The 23,557-nt window shown below is 40.6% G+C and overlaps 1 long non-coding RNA gene across 1 annotated transcript; it reads right to left on the bottom strand.

Moving 5' to 3' along the window:
- Positions 1-11,514: 11,514 nt before the first annotated feature.
- On the bottom strand, positions 11,515-21,624 carry LOC311234318. The gene is made up of 3 exons (XR_014620088.1): positions 21,504-21,624; positions 16,533-16,672; positions 11,515-11,639 (listed from the first exon to the last, which is right to left on the bottom strand). It is a non-coding gene; the product is annotated as an uncharacterized lncRNA (long non-coding RNA).
- Between the last annotated feature and the right edge of the window lie 1,933 nt (positions 21,625-23,557).

Here is a 23,557-nt window from a genome sequence, read left to right as displayed (position 1 = left end):
CGGCAAAGAACGGCAAAGAACAGGGTTACGTAACTTACGTTCGTAACCTAACGTGTTGTTGTGATGACGTAATCAAAACGTGGCTACAAGCACGCGATACTCCCCAATATTCAGAAGTAAATTAACGTAGATGCTGTTATGCTTAACACCCAGTAATATTCACTTTACTTAATTTCTAAGATTAGATTGGATAATTTAGTCCGGAGTCCGGACTTTGAGAATGCCTGTGTTAGACCTACAGTATAATACTGCCAGCTGCTATAACAAAACCAAAAACTATCGGTATCGGCAGTGTATGGCTCATAGACGATCGGTGGCAAAAAACGTGATTGGAGCATCCCTAACGCCTACTATTTATATGAATGATATTGTCTCCGATATTGTCAGGATCATCTCTATGCGGATGACACTATCGTCTATTGTGTTGTTGACTCTGTACAACTACTCATTACAAATGTACAACTCTCATTTAATACTTTGCAGGATACGCCGTTAATCTTAAACTGGTACTCAAACCAAACAAAGTTCATGCTCTTCTCTAAAGCATACCTGTCAACCCTCCAGTTTTTCCCAGCAATACCTACGTATAATAAACAAGCAAAATGAAGAGGATTTATCCATCTGGACAGGGAACAAAATAAGTACCAGCCAACAGCCAATGGCTGGTAAAAAATCTGCCTGGCTGGTAGTTTTTAAAATCTACCAGCCAAATGGCTGGTAAGTCAAAAAGTTAAGTTTGTTCCCCGAGAGCAGAGCTACACAGCAGTGCGCCTATTTTGCGAGCCGAAATAAGTCTGTGGTTTTTTCTTCTTCTCACAACGGGTCAAATGCATCTAACATGCATTGCATCGTCGCCATTCCTTTATGCCCACATCGCCCAAAATGAACGTTATGTTAGCGTAAGCTAACAAGCTAATCCTGATCAGAGAGAACAGCAGACAGTGTGGACTGGGGAAAGGGAAATGGGGGGGGGGGGGGGCACTCTCCCTTTCTCTGTGTGTGCGTACGTTTGGAAAGACGATGAAGTCACTAGTCAGGACTCAGGAGAGGAGTATATTGTAGTAAACTCAGGATTACTGAGGATGCACAGATAATGTTGATATTCAAATATAAAAAGGTTTCGAGAGGAGTGGAAGTTTGAAGACAGACTAGACTACAATATGATGCGGGGGTGGTGAGTTGAAACAGTGCGTGTCCCCGACCCCACTTCTATGTTTCAATAAATTATTTGCATTTAAAACTATTAACGCTGACTCATTCCTTCAGTCCACTCAAAATTATGCTAATATTCCTTATGTTGTTTATGATATTAATTGAAAATAGCATATGAGAGTATTATATAGTAATAATAACACATGGCGATATACTAAAAAGCTATTTTTAATTTTTGGCTGGTAAAAAATCTGCCTGGCTGGTAGTTTTTAAAATTTACCAGCCAAATGGCTGGTAAGTCAAAAAGTTAAGTTCCCTGCATCTGGAGCAGAAAAAATATGGAGGATAATAAACTATGTTTTTATATTTTTATAACAACTGACTCTATCTCAATTTCTACAGCTTACTGTCATGGCTCTTTTAAAAATATTCAACAGAACTATTCGGTACAGCCCTAGCATGTTTTGATATGTCAATTATCTCACTTTTACTAGGTGACTAACTCAAATATGCGACCAGAAAGAAAAAAAAAGGAAAATGGACATAGGGACGTTTTTTAGTCAAAGGGCAGCAGAGACAAGTGATACAGGGACACAGGTAAGGTCTTACAATGGCTTAGCAGGGCTGTACGCTAAGCTTTTTCACTAGGGGCACACTTGCCCCTAAATGAGAAATTTAGGGGCACAGAATATTTTTTAGGGGCACATTTTTAAATAACAATTTTACCATTATAGTGCAAAAAAATATGTTCCTCCTGCCTCATTACTGTGGTCCTTTTATTTAACATTTAAGTGCGTTTGTTTTCAGGTTTGTATAATGAACCAACTGAGAAAGTGTGTAAATCACTAATAGAACAAAAACAACAAACTGTGTGTGTGTGTGCGCGCGCTTGTGTAGTGCTCCTTGAATGAGATCACCACAACCAGGGTATCTGCAGGTTTAGCCCAGTCAGATTTAAGGCTTTTTAAGACTTTTTAATGCCACTCAGAATTAAATTTAATACCAATTTCACAATAACAAAATGGCAAAAATCATGCAACGACACCAATTAGTTTAAGTTTAGGGACACATTGGTCCAAAGATGTTTATTAAAACATAACTTGGAAACTTAAAAATCTTGAACTTAAAGGAGTAACTGGATTGGATGAATTTCAACAAAGGGGTGACCAAACATAAATAGCAAATATAGCTATACAAAATATACCAGGGGCTAGGGATGCCCCGATCACGTTTTTTGCCACCGATACCGATCACCGATCGTCGTGAGCCATATCGGCCGATACCGATACCGATCGTTTTTGATTAAAAGAAATAAATTTTTATTTTATATAATTTTTTTTCTTTTTTCTTTATAAAATATATATATTATATAATTAGACTTGTACTTGTATTATCTGCGAGACATCGCCACCATGCAATAAGCTCCACTGTCTGTGTGTACTCTAGTGTCTAGTAGCCTCCAGCTACGGCCAGGATTCTCCGGAGCTGCAGCTGGACCTATACTAGAGTAGCCTCGAGCTACGGCAAGGATTCTCCGGCGCTGCAGCTGGACCCTAGTATTGTTATAACGTTAAATCACATTCACAAGCCCTCAGCTCGAATACGCATCTAATCAGTGTTATAAGACATTGATATCAGGAGCTATCTGTAGCTACTGCTAGCCGGATATATAACGTTAATACAACGCCTCAGTGAATTATTTAGTTCAATGGGACATTTCGTTTTGAACAGTGAACTAGCTTGCGCTAACGTGAGCTAACAGCTAACCGGTATCATACACTCTACTAGACTTTGTGGAGCGTTTGTTTATGTCAGGAGCTATCGGTAGCTGGCCGACTAGATACCGTTCGGTTAGACAATGCCTCATCATGTATTAAACTAAAAGTGAATAGTTGACTGGGTCGTTTTGTAACGGTAGCTAAGCTAATGTTAGCTCAAGGAGACGCCGTCCTTCCGTGTCCCGTCTCACTAGACTAGACCTGTGTTTACATGCGTACGGGAGGGGCTGGAGGAATGAGCAGACGCCGCACCAGCGGTGTCTGAGACAGAACTCAGCGACAGCGTGTGAGATCGGAGATTTGATAAAGTCAAACTGTATCTCCCGTTAACAGTTTTCCCCCAGATTTCATAATAAAACATAAGATGACATGGCATTTTATCTTTCCTTTCTATGGCATTTTTAAGACCTCTGAAAATGGATTTAAGACATTTTAAGACAAACTAAGGCCTTAATTATTGATAAACAAATTTAAGACCTTTTAAGACTTTTTAAGGATCCGCGGACACCCTGACAACACACACACACCATTGCATTAATCAGGAGGACAAGAAACTCTGCATACATTTGTTTCACAATGAAAAGTGTTTTATAAATTAAATGAATTATTATTATTGTAAATAACTAAGGAGTCAACAGGGCTTATTGCTCCCGTGGGCGGAGAACAAAATAATTAGAATCTCTCACAAATGCTCAGGAAGTCCCGTTTTTCAAAAATCTGTAAAAATAGAACAAAGACAATTTCGAGTGCATATAGTGTAATCTATATGTATCCTTACTTGCTAAACATAATACGACTTGTAAATATGTTTAATTCTTGCTAAATTGTATAGTTCTAAATATCCCTGTATTCCCCGAAACTACAACGCGTCACGTACATGCACGCGCGCACACACAAACAGCGCATCTAAGTGTTAATCACTGAGTGATCTAATATGCATATTCTTCAGCGCGAGAGGGGGGGGGGGGGTTGTGTTTCTCACTGTCTGTTGTTGATAATATAATCTGAATAGGTCCTGCATTATTATTATTAGGGATGTCCCGATCCGATCACGTGATCGGGATCGGGGCCGATCACGTGATTTTCCGAAGATCGGGATCGGCAAAAAAAAAAAAAAAAAAAAAAAAAAATTTTTTTTTTTTTTTTTACTTTTTTTTTTTTTACTTTTTTTTATTTATTCAACAAACATGACCATGTTCACGTCTTAAACTCATACTGAGGCCTTAGTTTTGGTTTTAAATTGCATATCATCATTCATTTATTTATTGTCACAGAGCAGAAGAATTTTGCCAAAACAAACCAATAGTATCCAGCTGCAGAACGGCAGACCAGCCACAATCTCAGACCCAAATAATTTTTATTTAAATTTTTTTTATCCCAATTTCTCACATTACATTCACCCTGAATGTTGATGTTATCCAGGTGAAAAGTTAACTTCATAAATCATTTGATGTATAATTAAATCAAAGGAAATGCGTTTGGGTCTGAGAGTGTGGCTGGTCTGCTGTTCTGCAGCTGGATACTATTGGTTTGTTTTGGCAAAATTCTTCTGCTCTGTGTGACAATAAATAAATGAATGATGATATGCAATTTAAAACCAAAACTAAGGCCTCAGTATGAGTTTAAGACGTGAACATGGTCATGTTTGTTGAATAAAAAAAAATTAAAAAAATTTTTTTGATCGGATCGGGAAATATCGGTATCGGTAGATACTCAAAATCACATGATCGGGATCGGATCGGGAGCAAAAAAACGTGATCGGGACATCCCTAATTATTATCATTCTCGAGAATACACGCGGACCCGACCGAACGTTAATTTATGAATTAAAAGTAGTCTAACATGCTTAAGCTTTTCATCCTCGCCCGTGTATATACCCACGTCGCGCTAAAACAACATAACTACTGTATGGCAGAGACAGAGTGCGTGTGTGTCCGAGTTATGAGTTATCTCGCAGTTCATTCAAGCGCGCATCACGGTGATGACAGCTCTCTAGTCTAGAGTAGAGAGGTGCGCTCACAGGGGCGTAGCTGGAGATTCTGGGCCCCATGAAAAAAACAATTTGTGGGCCCCCAATCTATTAAAAAAATGTGGGGCCCCCAATCTATAAAAAAAATTGGGGCATTTGCTGGGCCCTTGGAATCATCCTAACCCCCCCCCCCCCCCCAGCTACTCCCCTGCACACACACACACACACACACACACACACACTCTCTCTCTCTCTCTCTCTCTCTCTCTCTCTCAAACAGAGAAATCAAAAGAAATCAGTACATTACAGAAGGAATTTCGGCCACACGTGCTGTCAGGGTCAAACCAGTCTGGATTGATGTTGTAGTCTGAAAAAATGCCAGGAAATGCTCAGAGAATTGTTGCATAATATAGAACACAAATGTTCTAGAATGTTCGATTATGACATCATACTGTGACATACTCCTCCTGTAGTGTGAAAAAACATGCATTCTCATAAATATTACAATCAAATCTATTTTGTACTTGATGATACATTTGAAATTGGTTTGGTTATGATCATGTTATTAGTGTGTGTGTGTGTGTGTGTGTGTGTGTGTAAAAAACGAATTAATAATATAATTATTATACATGTCTCTCTCTGTATATATCTCTGTATCTCTTTCTTTCTTTCTTTCTCTCTCTCTCTCTCTCTCTCTCTCTATTACTATACTATTATATATCTATATATATATCTCTAAATGTCTAAACCTCTGTATATCTAGTGTGTGTATACACCAGTATCACTGACTACCACGGCAAGCCTATAGAAAATGATTCTATTTAATAATAATAATAATTATTATTATTATAAATGTCTCTCTCTGTATCTTTCTTTCTTTCTTTCTTTCTTTCTTTCTTTCTTTCTTTCTTTCTTTCTTTCTTTCTTTCTTTCTTTCTTTCTCTCTCTTTCTATTATATTACTATTATATATCTATCTAAATATCTAAACCTCTGTCTCTGTGTGTATATGCATGGCATCAAATCAAAGTGTGTGTTGCCTGTATTGATCAGTCACACTATACCCCCATTCAGCTGTAATTGTTCCCTGCTGGGCCTTTGTTTCATGGTGTGAATTAGTCATTGAAATTAACATTGACATCACATTGCATTCTGGGAAGGAGTGTAGTTCCCTTATCATTAGCTGAATTCACTGAATTATCTTCAGAGGCTCCTGCTGCAAATTGGTAATGACTGTACCAGAATGTTTGATAGGACATTGATTGAAAACTATCGTCTCAAATTTGACAATTGATGGCTTATTTTGAAGGTATGAATCTGTAATTTTATATTATGTAACAAAAAAAAAGGGGGAAATTCTCAGGAGGAGGAGCTCTTTAGGTTAGACTCCTAAGGGTTAAATACTTCGAAGCTTCGTTCAATGGCACAAGCTTCGAACATAAAAAAAAAAAATTATCCTCCAAAATCTTGCGCCTCCATTCCAATGAAACAAAAGTAAGCGGTGCCTCGACTCCACCTCTCTACAACAAGCACGTGGAGATTATCGGTGTTGAAAACAACAAGGACATGTGCAGCAGACATGTCGACGAAGAAGTCATCAGACGTGTGGTTACACTTTAAAATATGCAAAGACAATGCCCAAAAAGCAGAGTGCCAGAAGAAAATGGCATATCACAACTCTACAACAACGTTGTCAAATCACCTAAAAAACGTAAGTATCGTTGTACACGAAGGCGACGCCACACAAATCTATGCCAATTAATGTTTTATGTATATCCGGGACTTTTTTTTACAAGAATTGAGAGGCCTACTACGGTATTTGTTATGTTACCTTTATTTTGAAAACCGTGTTGCGACGCAACCTTGTTTAAATTTGCGCTTTTGACAATGAAATGTTCAGTTCAACTTAGCTCGAAGGAAAGACTAATCAAAAAGGTTTATTTGACCCGTATGAGGCTCTTATGGTGGGACTTTGATTGTTTATAGAAGATGAATGTAATACTATGCAAAACGAGAAATAAACAGTGATTTTACCAGCAGTAAGTTGCAAGCCACTTTCATACGGGGAACGGTGACAATTATTAGTATTATCTTATTTGCATATTGTCTCAGTATTAGATAGATAGGTTGATACTTTATTGATCCCTGGAGGGAAATTTAAGTAGACAGTATTTCACGTCCTAATAGTGGGCTACTCACGGCTGAACGTTAGAAGTGTCCGTGTCCGACTCCCCGTCAATCATCACTGCAAGACCGGACTTAATTTCACCGGCTATGGTCTCTTATCATCTCTCCACATTGGACGTGGTTGTCATAAGATGGACTGATATCCGCTCTGTTCTTCTTGCAGAGCAAAATTAGCGGCTTAAACTTATTGAAAGGAAGTTCACATTCAGTTTCGTTTCGAATGTTCGCTAGGAATTCTGGGATTTGGTGTTGGATGTAATGACTCTTCCAGACAGGGACATGGTATTTAATCGCACGATAGACTACAACTACCAAGTATATAGCGTGACCCAGATTCACTTCACACGCAAATCTTTTTTTTCCACACACGGGCTATCGCTATCGGTAAATTCATTCATTGCCGACAGATTTTTTCATAGCACCGTCCGCGGCATTATGTTGCACTGTACAGCCCTGGTTGTAGGCTAATGTTTTACTATTTAATTTTATTAATTTAGGAGTGAAATGCGAATGAAGAGTTGAAATCACTACTCGCAAGGTTGCTCCCAAATATAATTTACCACTCGCACGGGCCAAATTAAGGGGCAATTTGCGATAATCTCGTTGCAGAGTACAGCCCTGCTTAGTGATTATAACAGTGCAGTTAATCATTCAGTAACCCATACTTTTTGTGAACGTGTTTTTGATACTACATTCTGTTGAACACACACCTCAAAACCATACCTAATGAAAATTGGCTCAATTGCAAGAAAAATAATAGACAGTTATGATATTACATTCTGCTCAGCATAATTTGTATGCAAAATATTGTGGTTCCCTGCTTTAGTCTGTTGACAAATTTGTTTTGTTTTTCATCCACTTTTTCTCCTTATTTTCTATTTTTCTCCCATCCCAATTTCGTATTTCCAATTCTCCCCTCCCCCGTCTTGTACGTTGCTCGACTATGCCTCCCACTGGTCGGTCGTAGGGAGGATAGAAGCCTTGCATCACGTGTCCCCTCCGGTACACGAGGAGGCAGCCTGTGGCATCTTTTCACCAGACAGCGCAGACTCTGTGGCGAGGTGTAACGCATGGGAGGCTCACACTACCCCCGCTACTTCCCGTCTCTGCTGTGCAGGCGTCCCCCAACCGACCTGTAGGAGTCGCAGTCCACAACGTCCAATCCCCACCCATCGACTTCCACCCGCTACCTCTGCCAATTGAGATAGTATGACGACTGGCCCAAGCCGGAGGCAATGTTGACACCGGGATTCGAGACCGGAGTCTCTTGCATTGGTGACGGGCGCAATCTCCCCTGCGCCATCCAGCCGCCTTCCTGTTGACACATTTCTATACTAAATGCTTTTGTAGTCCTGTGTCATACGAATGTCATAAGTGAATGTATATAAACAACTCACCAAAAGTGACTATCACACAACTGATTTGACCAAAAACATCCACCAAAGGGGGGGAAACACCCCCTTTACCCCCCCTCCCTCCCTCTCTGGCAAATCTCCCTTATTTTAATATCCCAATGTTGACAGCTATGCTCTAAAGGTACTGTCTGTGAACATTTGCATATACTGTATCTACTGTGAATGAGTATTATTGAGAGTTAAAGAATATAAATACTTCCTATTTTCCTATGCTTAGCAGAGGGAGGGTTTAAACTCAACACTTGAGTATCCATTGGTCAGTTTGAATCTATAATAGCCGACCATTTGTTTTAATTAAAATTGTTTAAATGATTTACTTTTATGTTTCTATATTATTTTTGTATTGTACCTCTCGACATCATTGTAAATGTTCTTTCGAGATTAAAGATTGAAATAGAAATTATGTGCACCATTGTGGATCGGCGGAAGTCTTTCATCTCTGTGTACAACTAAACACAGCCTATTAGTTAGGCCTACTTCAAGGATTACCAAGGATTGGTTGGATACATTTATGTTAATTACTCATTAATTAATATTATAATAATGTTTAGTAGTTGAAGGAATTCAATTGCGATAGATAGACCTTTTTGTCATCAACATCATCACAAAGATGCACACACATTTTGGCAACAGCAGTATTGTTTTTCCACAGCCAATTTAAAGGGAATACGCCAGGTTAGTGAGCTCAAACATGGGATGGGCATAATGGGTTTTAATCTCCAAATATTCTATAAAAGAAAAATTGGTTAATGGTTTAACTGATCGTTTAACAAGAAAACAAAAAGAATAGTGTGCAGCGCACTGATAATTTAGCTACTGTGATCCTCACCTTCACTCAACTAATTATCATAATTGCTACAAATTATCATAATTGTTTTCCATTTAGTCATCAAATAATATGCGACTGTGACCTCAAGTCCCCAAAATAATGTCACCACTGGAACCCCCGACCCCATACAACCCTATGAAGTGGTATTGCAAGATGGCTTATGTCAATTATTTTCCACATTTTTGGGATGCATGGAAAAGACCAGGGAGAGGGTTCCGTTTGATGATCTCCTAAAGACCCACAAATCACTCTAAAATCAATCTTAGCATAACATTTGCACAGAATGACAGAAAGTATAACGGCAAAGAACAATGATATACGGCAATGATTATTCACAAATGTGCAAGGATCTACCATGTAGCTTCGCCTTACTCACCATGGCTCTTTGCATGTTTGGGTCGGTCAACATATGCCGTTGGTGACGATCAAAGCATCAAAAAACGACCCCCCACCCCCCCTTCATGTATTCATGATGAAACATAATACCTATGATATAGATTTGATTTGAGAATAATAGCTGGTCCAGGCAAGAAACGGCAACAGTTATAGTATAATACACGCATAAGGCTATTCCTTAGCATTACCCCAGACCGATCTAAAAACATACTTATATGCACCACGGTATAATGCGCGAATGTATGCATGGACAAATTATTGACCGGAAGAAAGTCACTGTCAAATGACCATAGTATTGTATCCATAGCTATAATATAGAATATAGTTATAGCTCTACAAACAAGGTGATGGACTCCTATCTTTTACAGCGTGGCAGTGCTTAGACGGGGCCCGAAAACAGCAGTCAATGAGTTAATGCTAGTAACACAATATTTATGTTGTTTTCAAGAGCCAGAAATATTGACTTTTAATGTGCAGGTATCTACTGTCAGAGTCACTGAGTATAAATATCTTGGCCTGTGGCTCTACGGGAAATTTACATTTAAGTTCCATGTGGATAATCTTGCCTCTAAACTGCGACAGAAAATTGGTTTCCTGTACAAGAAACAGTTAAAATGTTCCTCTAATTAGTAGGAAAATAATTGTTGTTCTTATCAGTTTTGGAATATGGTGATGTATTTATAGTCATGCTGCAGCATCAGCTCTTAAACCTCTGGATTCTGCATATCAGTCAGCTCTTAGCACATTGGGTGCCACGCCCCTTTGCCCAGATAACCCCTTGAGTGCCAGCGCTTTAGTCAATGGGAGGTTGGGGATATTTGCGAACGCTTAAACTATATCTTAAATTATGGGTCTAAAACAACCCTCGCTTATCAATGACTTGCTTGCAGTTAACATGTACGAAACAGATATACCGTTTTGAATAAGAGTATAGTTTCGGAGAGTTCTAGTAATTTCAGAGAAATTCCGCGATAATAGCCCTTTAGTGGAATACACAAAACACGTCGTAATTTTTCGGCTGATTTATGAATCGTTTTCAAATAAACGCTAGATTATCGATAGTATATGTGTACTTATGGACGCTAGAGAAGCGGGCTGAAAAATCTATTATCCATGACCTGGTCAGCGCTAACGTCATACACGCACACACGTTGTGATCGCTATGAAAAAAACATCTGATTAACCCAATACTGGTAAAATAGAGTCCTTACCTCACATCAGATGTTCTGCAAAAAGATTAATCCAATTACTGATTGCCATTCCAAATATTGATTGCGTTTATTGATCCAACGTTATAGTCCGAAACACATAATGGACGTTGCTCTGAGGGTCCTCAGTCAATCTGGTAACACGATACTGCATGCCAGAGATAGGAAAACCCTGGACCGGATTTTTTTCTGATGCACATGGCCACCCAATCCAATCCAATGATGTGCATTACCATCCGGGAGACGATAGGCGGCGGTATTTGCCCTTTTCGAGCTCAGACCCATTCACAATGATAACGTCAGGCTAGATGGATGAAAAATGAATGGATATCGCTAATAAAAGAAATAACAATCAAATAACGAGAAAACTCGTCATTGGCACCCAACGCATGGCGGGTTAGGACGACTAATCGTCGTTGGCACTCAAAGTGTTAATGGTGACAGATACGATACTCACCATTGTGTCCTGTATGATAGTGCTGTTGCCTGTCTTGGCTAGGACGCTCTTGTAAAAAAATGTTTTCAAAAAGATCTCAATGTGAATTATTTTTTAAATAAGATAATTTATAGCCTTACCTCCTCCTTCATTCAAAGTCCCTTTAAGTCCTGGTGTTTTAATGCAGTCCACCAAGGAGACAGATAGTTCCTTTAGTCCCAACAGAGACGCCATCTCCTCCACTGTACTGGATATCAGTGGGGCTGTGGCCTAAAAATACCAGATAAAAAACAATAAGAGTCTTGCAAAGTACAACGTTCACCGTCCCCAGAGTAATTGTAGATTGACATGTTTGGCTTTGTTTTTTTTTTTATGTTAGACATGTCTTGTCACTGGTACTTGATGATGAGTCACCTTAAAGGGATAGTTCAGAGTTGTGGACATCAAGTGGTATGAAATACTATAGTAGTATAGTTGATGCAGTGCCCTCAGTTTACACACCGAGTCTCGTGGTCGGAGTTCTGACCTGACAGAAGTTTTAATCACCCACAGCAGAAAACAGCGTGCCTCATTTTCTATGCTTCAAGACCCAGCATTTAGTGACTACCTCACACTGAGACTAGTTCAACACATCATGTCACTCTGAAGCATTTAGTGACTACCTCACACTGAGACTAGTTCAACACATCATGTCACTCTGAAGCATTTAGTGACTACCTCACACTGAGACTAGTTCCAACTAGTGCACTGCAACCCTGCCCGAGCCCGACGGGGCCCTACCCGACACGACGGGTTCGGGCTGGGTAGGGCTTTGTTTTTAAATAAATAAGTCGGGCTCGGCCAGGCCGGGCAGTGCCCTCTTTTAAAAAAAAAATTGCGTATTTTTTTTTGCGCTCGCTATACTCTTATAACTAGGGCTATAGGATAACCTTACGTTTCTGTTTCATTTTCGCGTAACGTAGTGCTGTCATCAGAGAGTGAAAGCCTCGTGTCTGAGGAGTTAAGATGTATAAGTTAACAGATACAATTGGATGTAATAAACACGTTGCTGACATCAACACAGCGAAGTGGTGAGTCTGATTATTATTATTTGCTGGTGTGTTCTGTTGCGCTTTCATTATATAATAAATGTTGCTCTGCTCGAAATCTGATTTCTGTTTTCGGTTTGTTTGTATAGTGACTGAGTAGGCTATTGTGTCGTGTGTGTGTGTCAAAGAAGATTCCATATAGCCTTCAAATACGTTTTACGAGGCTGCCGTGTGAGTCAACGCGAGCGTTGGGAAATAGAATTTGCGAAACAGGCTATAGAATGGTTGTTAGTTTTCAGCGTGATATGTGTTATTTAGTTAGACCTATTGGTCATTTTCGTTTTTGTTTAATATTAAACAGTATTAATAAACTAAAATAAAAATTTAGTTAATATATAAACAGTGTTTAGAATATTTAAAACTAAAAAATAATTTAATATTTGGCTATATAATTAATGTTTCTTTAGTTTTCACTATCTGTTATTTAGGTAGACCTATTGAACATTTTCGTTTTTGTTTATTTATTAAGTTCATATAAAACCGTGTTTCGAATATTTAAAACAAATACAAAAGATTTTTTTTTTAATAATAATAATTTTTTTTCGGGTTTTCACGCGGGCTAGGGCTTAAAATATTATTTACAGTCGTGCTTATTTTCGGGCAGGGCCTGAAGTTCACAGGCTCGGGCTGGGCTTCATTTCAAGGCCCTTGCAGACCACTAGTTCCAACTAGTGGTCTGCAAGGGCCTTGAAATAAAGCCCGAGCCCTGCCCGAGCCCGTGAACTTCAGGCCCTGCCCGAAAATAAGCCCGACTGTAAATAATATTTTAAGCCCTAGCCCGCGTGAAAACCAGAACAAAATTATTATTATTAAAATATATATTTTTTTGTATTTGTTTCAAATATTCGAAACACGGTTTTATATGAACGTAATAAATAAACAAAACTAAGAAGCATTTACATAGCCTGTTTCGCAATGCCGTCTCTCCCAGTGCTCGCTTATATAGACTGACTCACACATCAGCCTCGTAAAACGTATTGAAGGCTATAGAATCTTCTTTCACACACACACACACACACACACACACACACACACACACACACACACACACACACACACACACACACACACACACACACACACACACACACACACACACACACACACACACACACACACACACACACACACACACACACACACACACACACACACACACACACACACACACACACACACACACACACACACACACACACACACACACACACACACACACACACACACACACACACACACACACACACACACACACACACACACACACACACACACACACACACACACACACACACACACACACACACACACACACACACACACACACACACACACACACACACACACACACACACGGTAGTTACCGGTATTTGACCGGCAAAATCTGTTGAAGTCCGACATATTTAATCCCTCCGGTCATAGTGTCCGGTGAAAATAGTTCCCTCTGGGCACAGTTTGATTATTTGAATTGTATTTGGATGGGCTGGAGTTGGGTGGCCTATGCGATGAACGAAACAATCATTGCGTTTGTTGTCGTTGCTTCGCTCAGCGAGAGCTTGCTGCTGGATTTGCGGAAGGCATGCAGCTGCAGACCCACAGAACCCACCAGCTTTGCTGGCACAGTGCGGTCCCCAGACCTGGAAAGCTGCTCTGCGGGTCTGCAGCTGGATGCTTCTTGCAAACTAACTGCGGCCGGCTCGCGCTGATAACAGCTTTCATTGTTGGACCGGCTGCTTGGTGGAGCAACGATGAAACGAATGTAATGAATCGTTCGTCGCATGGGCTATTTAATTTTGGCCTGTTTTGGTACGGTTCGGGTGGTCAAGTTGTGCTTGGAGGGAGTTGTTTTCACCGGACATTATGACCAGCACCAAGTCGTTGGGAGGTGGAGATATACATCACGCAAACCCACGATAATGTTGCCGTCTCTCTCTGCAAAATTTCTCAGTTCTTCGCTTGATATAATTAATACAAATGTCCAATATAACGGAATTCGTTAGCTCATAAAAATGTGATTATAACAGACTGCTGTTTAGTGTCGGACCGACTGCCCACATACGCGGTCTATTTTATTTCAAGTCAGCAGCAGCACGGAGTATCGAGGGACTTATTTTATTTGGAATATATTAATGACTGTATACGCAAAAGTAGCCTATAGTTTTAAGTAATAATATTATAAATCTACATGCCTTGAGGATGACATTCTTTATTCAATTGTTTTAAAGCTCAATAAACTATGACCGGAATTAATCTCATTTGTCCGGTAGATTGAAATCTTGCAGGTCACGGAGACCGGCAACAATTTTTTCTAACGGAAACCCTGACACACACACACGACACACAATAGCCTACTCAGTCAAACAAACAAACAGAAAACAGAAATCAGATTTCGAGCAGAGCAACGTAATGAAAATCACAACAAAACAAGTAGCGAGTCGCGACCCAGCAAATAGTAAACATCACTCACCAGACGTCAGCAACGCGTTGAACACCGTTAACAAAACCGGCTACATACATCCCAAGAACAAATTAAAACGTTCGCCAACTGGCTATATTCCAACACAACCAATCGAGTTGAACTTGTCCCCTGAGTTCTCCCTGCGCGCTGCAGTAATTACATCCAAATGTTTCTCTGGCGCAAAAGAGAAAGCGAATCTTAAAACGAAGGTTATCATATAACCCTAGTTATATGAAAAAAAAAAAAAAAAAAAAAAACTGCGGTGCCCGGGCCCGGCCGAGCCCGAATTATCTATTAAAAAAAAAGCCCTACCCAGCCCGAACCCGCCGGGCCGGGCCGGGCCCCGTCGGGCCTGGGCAAGGTTGCAGTGCACTAGTTCCAACACATCATGTCACTCTGAAGCATAGGAAATGTTTTCTGCTGTGGATGATTACAACTTTTGCCTGCAGGTTATTGTGTGGTGGAATAACACTTTTTTGTCTCATGACCTCGTTTGCTGCCTGTCTGAAGCTTCCCGGTTCACTCAGAACGAGGCCAGAACTCAGACCACGGTACTCTGTGAGTTAAGCTAATGGCATCGCATCAACTATACTACTAGCAAGTATTTCATACCACTTAAGAGTCCAAAAATCCAAACTATCCCTTTAACTCACAAGTCAGACTCAGTGTTTGGCCATGCCAAGTTTCCCCACATGCTGGGATACAAGATGGGCCAAACAGGGTATTATGCTGCTTGGAGTTTAATCAAATCACACTCTCTTGGTGTCAGATTTTAGCATTGGGGAAATCCCCCCCCCCCCCACCAATCCCGCTACTCTGTTTTAGCCTGGCATGGAAATAATTTAGTATCAAATAGATGTCATATCACATTGTAACTGGTATTGGAAAACTCAATACCATAATAATGTCAAAACTAGCAAATAGTCTACCCAAAAAGAGTAGATTCCTGAACTCTTACAGTCTAAGGTCGCTTTCACACCTGAGCTCTTTGGTCCGCCTTAATCGAACCCTGGTTCGTTTTCCTCGGATAGTCCGGTTGGTTTTGGGTGGTGTGAAAGCTCATTCGAACTCTGGTGTGGACCAAACAAGTGAACTCCGATGTACTATAGCTCTGTAGCCAAAATGGCCAATATGTGCCCACTTCTATCATTGGAGTGGATGCGTCAACTCTGCTTGACTCCAATGGTAGGTGTCTCCAGAAACCCTGAAGTCCTGCATCCACTAGTCAAACCTAAGACATATGTTGGTAATTGGCTGCTTTTTTATATAGCGCTTTTATCCAAAGCGCTTTACAATTTGTTACTCACATTTTACCCACTCACTCACACATTCGCACACAGACGGCGGTGGCAACCATGCAAGGTGCCAACCTGCTCATCGGGAGCAATTAGGGGTTAAGTGTCTTGCTCAAGGACACATCGACACGCTGCCCGGGAGGAGCGGGAATCGAACCGGGAACCTCCGGCTTGCCAGACGACTGCTCTACCTCCAGAGCCACTGTCGCCCCCATATGTGCTGTATTTTGTTCATCCACTAGTCAAACCTAAGAAAGATATGTGATGTATTTTGTTCATCCACTAGTCAAACATAAGCATAACAACTGAAGCATAACACCACCTTGGAGAGCATATGGTGTTGGCTAGGACCGGCTATGTGGTCATCTTTCTTGTCTGCAGCCGGGGAAACAGCTCTGACACGTTTGTTGGGGCCGTCACTGAGGTCATTCTTTCCCTGGGACATCTTCATTGGACACGGCTCTGTAAAGTCCATACAGACAAAATCATAATTTAAAGCAGATGAAACATTTCAGTTAGGCTGTATGGTTATAGCAATTGTACACTAGAAATGTAGTAATGTCATATTACTTTTGCAAAAATATGTAATTTCATAAAGTCTGTAAACAAAGTTTTCATGGTTTCTTTGCTCCAAATTTGTCCCTTGCTCGTCTTTTCCACATGCTTGTTTTGATTCTGTAGGTGTGGCGGGGGGGGGGGGGGGCAAATACATTTGTATGCTCCTCTCTTACACATCTTTGTAAACACACTGCTTTCTAGCGTTGCCTCCTTAGAGCTGCTTGTCTGATCATAGTATGGCGAACGTGTGGGTAGTTTTGTTTACTAAAAGAATATAGAATATTAGACAAGGGAAGAGTTCAACAATATGTCTTGTATTTATTGAAAGGATCAGAATTAGAATGACATCTTTACATAGGGTGGTCCATGGAACACTTAAACAGATATTAATGACATGATAGAACAACCAGGAAGGCGATAGAGAAATATAATAGGAAATAAGAGACTAGATGGAGAAAAAAGAGATTAAAGATAGAAGTCCAGAAAGAGAGCATCTGACTCCAGACCAAGAGAGTGGAGTCCAGCCAGAAAGGAGACACCAGAAAGAGAGATCGAGCAAATGTCCTAGCCATCCTTACTTATTATGCTCTGCTCTGTCCATAGGCGTATGTGGTCGGTGGCCAATCCCAAACAAGGCATCTGTGCATTTTCCCGCCAAACCTAGGTTCAAATGCATAGCTTTTATGTTTTTGCTGAAGTGTTTTCCCCCCTAGCCCATTTAGCTACACGTTGGCCCAGAGATAACTAGGGAAATGCACAGGTGCTTGGCCTTAACACAGACACACCACTGAACTAAGGAGAGGCCTGAATGAACTTACAATATGTCATAACTCACTCAATATTCTATATTGATAATGATTGTACCCAATAACATTTAATAATAACTTTTAACTTAGATCAATGTCCCCAATAAGGTAAATAATAAGTACAAAGTCACTGAATATTCTCAAGCCTGATAATAATATCCCACAAACGCAAACGGCAAGTCAGAGCTAGAAGACCTACCAGAGGAAGACAGCCGGGGCTGTATTTTTCACAATCCAATATTAATTTCCACAATTTTCACTACTGCTCCTGCTATTTCTTTTCCATAAAAGCTACACAAACGCTGCTCAACTGCTGCTTTAATGTACTTTAAAGTTTACGACTCGCTACACCAGCTTATAGTTCCCACTCCTCTCTGGAACCTTTAACTTATTTTGTCTTATTCTGTCGAACGTCACCAACCATTTATGCAAATTAGGGGTGCACCGATATGAAAATTGGCCGCCGATACCGATACCGATTGTTCAACTAACACTATCGGCCGATACCGATACCGATATTTGTATATTTGTATATAAGTATTTGTAATTTTTTTTTTTTTTTTTTTTTTATTAATATATATATATTTTTTAATGAAACTACTGTATATTTGTATGTGTATGTTTGTATTTGTAGGCCTCTTTACTTACTTAAAAAAAGGAAACATCAAGAAATATGTTTATGGTATCACTATCTCTCTCCCAGTATCGTCTTGCGGCCTGCAGAGGGATACTATTTTCTCAACCAGAGCTTTCAACCAATGCAATGGAACCATTCTTGCGGCCTGCAGCGGGATACTATTCTCTCAACCAGAGCTTTCAACCAATGCAATGGAACCATTTTGATTGACAGTCGATTCGGCCAATTACGCCACACCGCTAGCACCCACCTCCTGCTGTCCTTACCACCAATCGGCAAGCGTTTATAAATGTTTCTACTTCCGGGCATGCCGCCATTGTTCTGTTTGCGAGAGCACTGCAGAAGAACACACTTAACGTAGCTACGTTAGCTGCCCGGCCCGGCGCCCGCCGACCGGCGCTCCACGCATGACCAAATGAGACATAATGATTTTACTGCAACAAATGTTATAATAAAACAAAGCCTTTCTATACATTTGTCTGGTTGAAAACTTTATTAACAGATTGCAGAATGTGTAGTTGGGTACGGAATGAGCAACGGAATGGAACCGAGCTATGAACGGACTAACGGAGTAATGCCTTGTTTACAGCTATCTTCGGGTAAATAATATGCTTGTTATTGAACGTGTAACACTTCATTTTAACAGCAGATACTTTCTTAAATGCCATCTTCCCGAGAGAGGGTGTTGACGGGGAGTTGTGTTATTAATAGCATTGAACAGCTAACCGAAAGCTAGCGTTAACTATTGTTAAAGGTTTAGCCATAACGTTACCTTGGCTAAAGTTGGGGCTATTAATAATGCAGCAATAATGGCTGCAGACCTGCAAGCAAAGTACAGCAAGTTGACAAAGGAGTATTCCAACGCAAATCACATTTTCACCAGTAACGTTGGTCTTGCATCTCCCGGTAGCTAATGAACGGACTCGGAGTAATGCCTTGCTGCTATGGGTAATAATAATATGCTGATGTTATTGTCCGTGTAACACTAACTATATAACGCTAATGCCACAAAACGAATGCCTTGTTAATCATAGGTACTAGTTACTTTGATGCAGTAGCTTGTGTGTGTGTGGGGGACGGCGGGCGTTGTGCACTGCAGGTAGGTCGCGAGTGAACTTTTTTTTTTTGCCTTTTGACGCTACACAAATTGATGGGTATTTATCGGCGACTGCTGTCGGCACATTTGAGCTTATCGGCCGATAGCAGTCAACAAGGCACTTATCGGCCGATACCGATACCCGACCGATATATCGGTGCACCCCTAATGCAAATTACATGTCATCAGCTTGTGACTGCAACTTGTTCCTGTTCGCGGATGACTCAGCCCTGCTGGTCTCTGACAAGAACAAGTTACAGGTTGAACAAACCCTCAGCTCAGAACTCGGCAGAATCTGCACCTGGCTCGCTGATAAACTACCATTACACCTGGGTAAAACAGAGTCCATTCTCTTTGGATCAAATAACAAACTCAGCAAGACCAACGGTTTCTCAGTTACAGTGAGTGACAATATTGTCACAAGGAGAGATGAAATTACATACCTGGGTTCCATCCTAGAGGAAAATCTTTCCTGTGACAAGATGGCATCCAATGTAACCAAAAAATCAAACAAACAAGATTCTTGTACCGGATTTCCTCTCTGGTAAAGAAAAATACCCTGAAGACTAACAGGAGCACTCATTCAAGGGTATTACGACTATGCTTGCACCTCATTTGGAAGATAATGAGACGACAATACCATGGACACCAAAGGTGAGACAACAATAGAGGCTATCTATAGAGGCCAACATCAACCACCACAAGCGATAAGAAGCAGCTGTGGACGCTGCTAACAACACAGTAAGAGGAGAACTCCCCTCAAACACTGAAGACATGCAGCTAGAAAACACATTTCAGTCACTACCTGATGAGCCTTGATAATTCTCATGTATTCTCTCCCCACCGCATGTATATTATTCTCTCCCCACCGTATGTATATTTCTCTCCCACACACCCACCCCCTCCTAATGTACAGTCCCCTCCCCATCATATGTATATACTCTATCAGGATCTATGGGTAACAGCACTGTATATTTGAATATCGTATATGTCACAAATGTAACAGTACTAAATACCTGTATGTCATGTATGTCCCTATGCCATAAATGTCATGCATGTTGTTTATGTCATAAATGTCCCTATGAATTGAAAATGGGGGACTGATGTAAACAAAACGAAAGTCTTTCTCTGGTCTGCATCCCCTTAACAATTGTGTGTATTGAGCTGTACTGTACCCATTCTGCAATCTGTTAATAAAGTTTTCATTCATTCAACGCGTCTAATAGCCTCGAGCTTCGTAAATTAAGACTTGTATTCGTCTTACATATAGGCCTGGTCTACAAGATACACTACACGACCAAGGTACCCATGTACATGTCAAAATACTTCCCAAAGGTCAGTGAATACCACGATCACAACACCAGAGGGAGCTCCACAAATCATGTGAAACCCAGATTCGGCTCAAACAAGGGACTAAACACGTTTCGCAATTATGCCACATCAATGTGGAACGCCCTAACCAAAGCTGTAAAGGAATGTGAATCACTACCCACTTTCAAAAACACTCTCAAAGAACACCTACGGGAGACTGCAATTCGAAACTGGCCCCTACAAAAGTCCTAACCCAGTTGTACAGTAAATGACCAAGTATGGCTTTGTCAGTATTCCAATGTACAGTGTGTGTCCCCCCCCCCCCAATGTACAGCCCCCCACCCACCCACCATTTACCCAACCTCCTCCAATGTACAGTTTCTACGTCAAATGTATATACACTCTTTTTCTGGACACTTTTTGTATCACAAACAGTACTGTATTTGCACATCTGGTATGTCATAAATGTATAGATGTAGCAGTACTGTCTATCTGTATGTCGTGTGTGTCATAAATGTCCCCATGAATTGAAAATGAGGGACTCTGGTGTAAACAAGACGAAAGTATTTATCTGGTCTGCATCCCCTTAACAATTGGGTGTATTGAGCTGTACTGTACCCATTCTGCAATCTGTTAATAAAGTTTTCATTCATTCATTCAACGCGTCTAATAGCCTCGAGCTTCGTAAATGAAGACTTGTATTCGTCTTACATATAGCGGTGTTACACTAGGTAGTGTAAACCTATGGGAATTACGTTGTTGTCGGAGAAGCTAACGGCTAACGCTAGCTAGCTAACAGGGTAGCTTAATGTTATGAGATAGATGCAGCGAGGCCCCGATAATAAAGAGACGCTCAAATATGTTCAATGCATCCATCATACTCACCATTTTCTGTCTCTCTTTGGGGGACTACGATCGTACGTGTCTTGGTGAGATCGTGTGTCACTTGTTCCAACTGTCAGTGTCAACGGTTAGCTTCTTCAATATGGCAGCAGCACAGAGCCACGTCTCACCCGGAAGAGAGACACCAGTGACGTGGCCCTGCGTAGTGATGTGACCCTGCGTGGTGACGTGAGCCGTGACGTGTTGCGCTGCTGGCTGCTGTTGCATAATGTTGGACTGGTTGCTTGTCAAAAACACTTTGGAATAATTTGGAAATTTTTCTATTCCCCCCCCCCCCCCCCCCATTTGACAAAGATTTCAGAAAGTAAAATGTTTATCCCAATGATATGAATTGTATGGGAAGCCCATCCCCATTCAAAGTTAGATTACCAGTAGTTAGGCTATTGTTATTATTATTATTATTATTATTATTATTATTATTATTATTATTATTATTATTATTATTATTATTATTAATAATAATAATAATTAATAATAATATTAATAATAATAATAATAATAATAATAATAATAATAATAATAATAATAATAATAATAATAATAATAATAATAATAATAATAATAATAATAATAATAATAATAATAATAAATAATAATAATAATAATAATAATAATAATAATGTACATTAATAATATAAATATCAACAACAACAACAACAACAACAACAACAACAACAACAACAACAACAACAACAACAACAACAACAACAACAACAACAACAACAACAACAACAACAACAACAACAACAACAACACCATCACACATTTCTCTGGCATGTTGTCATTCAACATATTTGTAGTTACAGCGGCACAGTGGTGTAGTGGTAACACTGTCGCCTCACAGCAAGAAGTTCCAGGGTTCGATTCCCGCTTGGGGACCAGGTTACCGGGTTGCCAGGTACCCAGGTGGGTATCTCCCAGGCCCCTCTGTGTGGAGTTTGCATGTTCTCCCCCCGTGCTCGCACAGGTCCCCCAATAATAGAAACCCAATGGAAACTGGCCCCTGTAAATGTCTAAACCACCCCTCCCTATCACTCTCCGCTGCTGAAACACTGGTTCATGCATTCATTTCATCAAGACTGGATTACTGTAACAGCATCCTCTACGGCTCACCAAACACTATCCTCAATAAACTCCAATATGTCCAAAACTCTGCTGCCCACATGCTCACCTCCACCCGTCACTCTGATCACATCACCCCTGTCCTCCACGACCTCCACTGGCTTCCAATCAAATACAGGATACAATTTAAAATACTTCTCATCACATTTAAAGCCCTCAACAACCTTGCCCCTCCCTACCTGTCCGACCTCCTCCACCGTCACACGCCCACCCGTCGCCTTAGGTCTGCAGATGCCAACCTCCTAACACCTCCCACAACCAAGCTCCGGACCTGGGGCGACAGGGCCTTTGCTGCTCTCACCAGGAGGACGGGGCTCAGATGTCAGTCCCACTAGAGACACGATCAGGACCGAGGAGCAGCAGCAGCAGCAGCAGCAGGACCAGACTCACTGGAGGAAGCTCTTCTTCGTCTTTGAAATGTCCGGCAGTATGGCGCATTACTGCCCTCCGCTGGACGTATTTTGAGAAATAACTCATGTTAACTTTTCTAAAGCAGAGTGATTGATTGAAAACTGTATATAACAGATTGCAGAATGGGTACAATACAGTACGGCTCAATACAAATAATTGTTAAGGGGATGCAGAACAAGTTACAGGTTGAAAAAACCCGCAGCTCGGAACTAGGCAAAATCTGCATATGGCTCGCCGATAACAAACTATCATTACACATGGGCAAAACAGAGTCCATTCTCTTCGGTTCAAATAACAAACTCAGCAAGACCGATGGCTTCTCAGTTACAGTGGAGTGGGTGACAATATTGTCACAAGGAAAGATGAAATTACCATCCTAGAGGCTAATCTTTCCTGGCATCCAATGTAATAAAAAAAGTCAGGGTACCTTGGTCGTGTAGTGTATCTTGTAGACCAGGCCCATTGCAAGTTGCTGTACTCTGTCGTCTACTCTAAGCCATCCT

Source organism: Notolepis coatsorum (genome assembly GCF_963971535.1).
Source record: "Notolepis coatsorum genome assembly, chromosome: 9".
Classification (NCBI taxonomy): domain Eukaryota; kingdom Metazoa; phylum Chordata; class Actinopteri; order Aulopiformes; family Paralepididae; genus Notolepis; species Notolepis coatsorum.
This window is presented reverse-complemented; position numbering and strand designations above follow the sequence as displayed.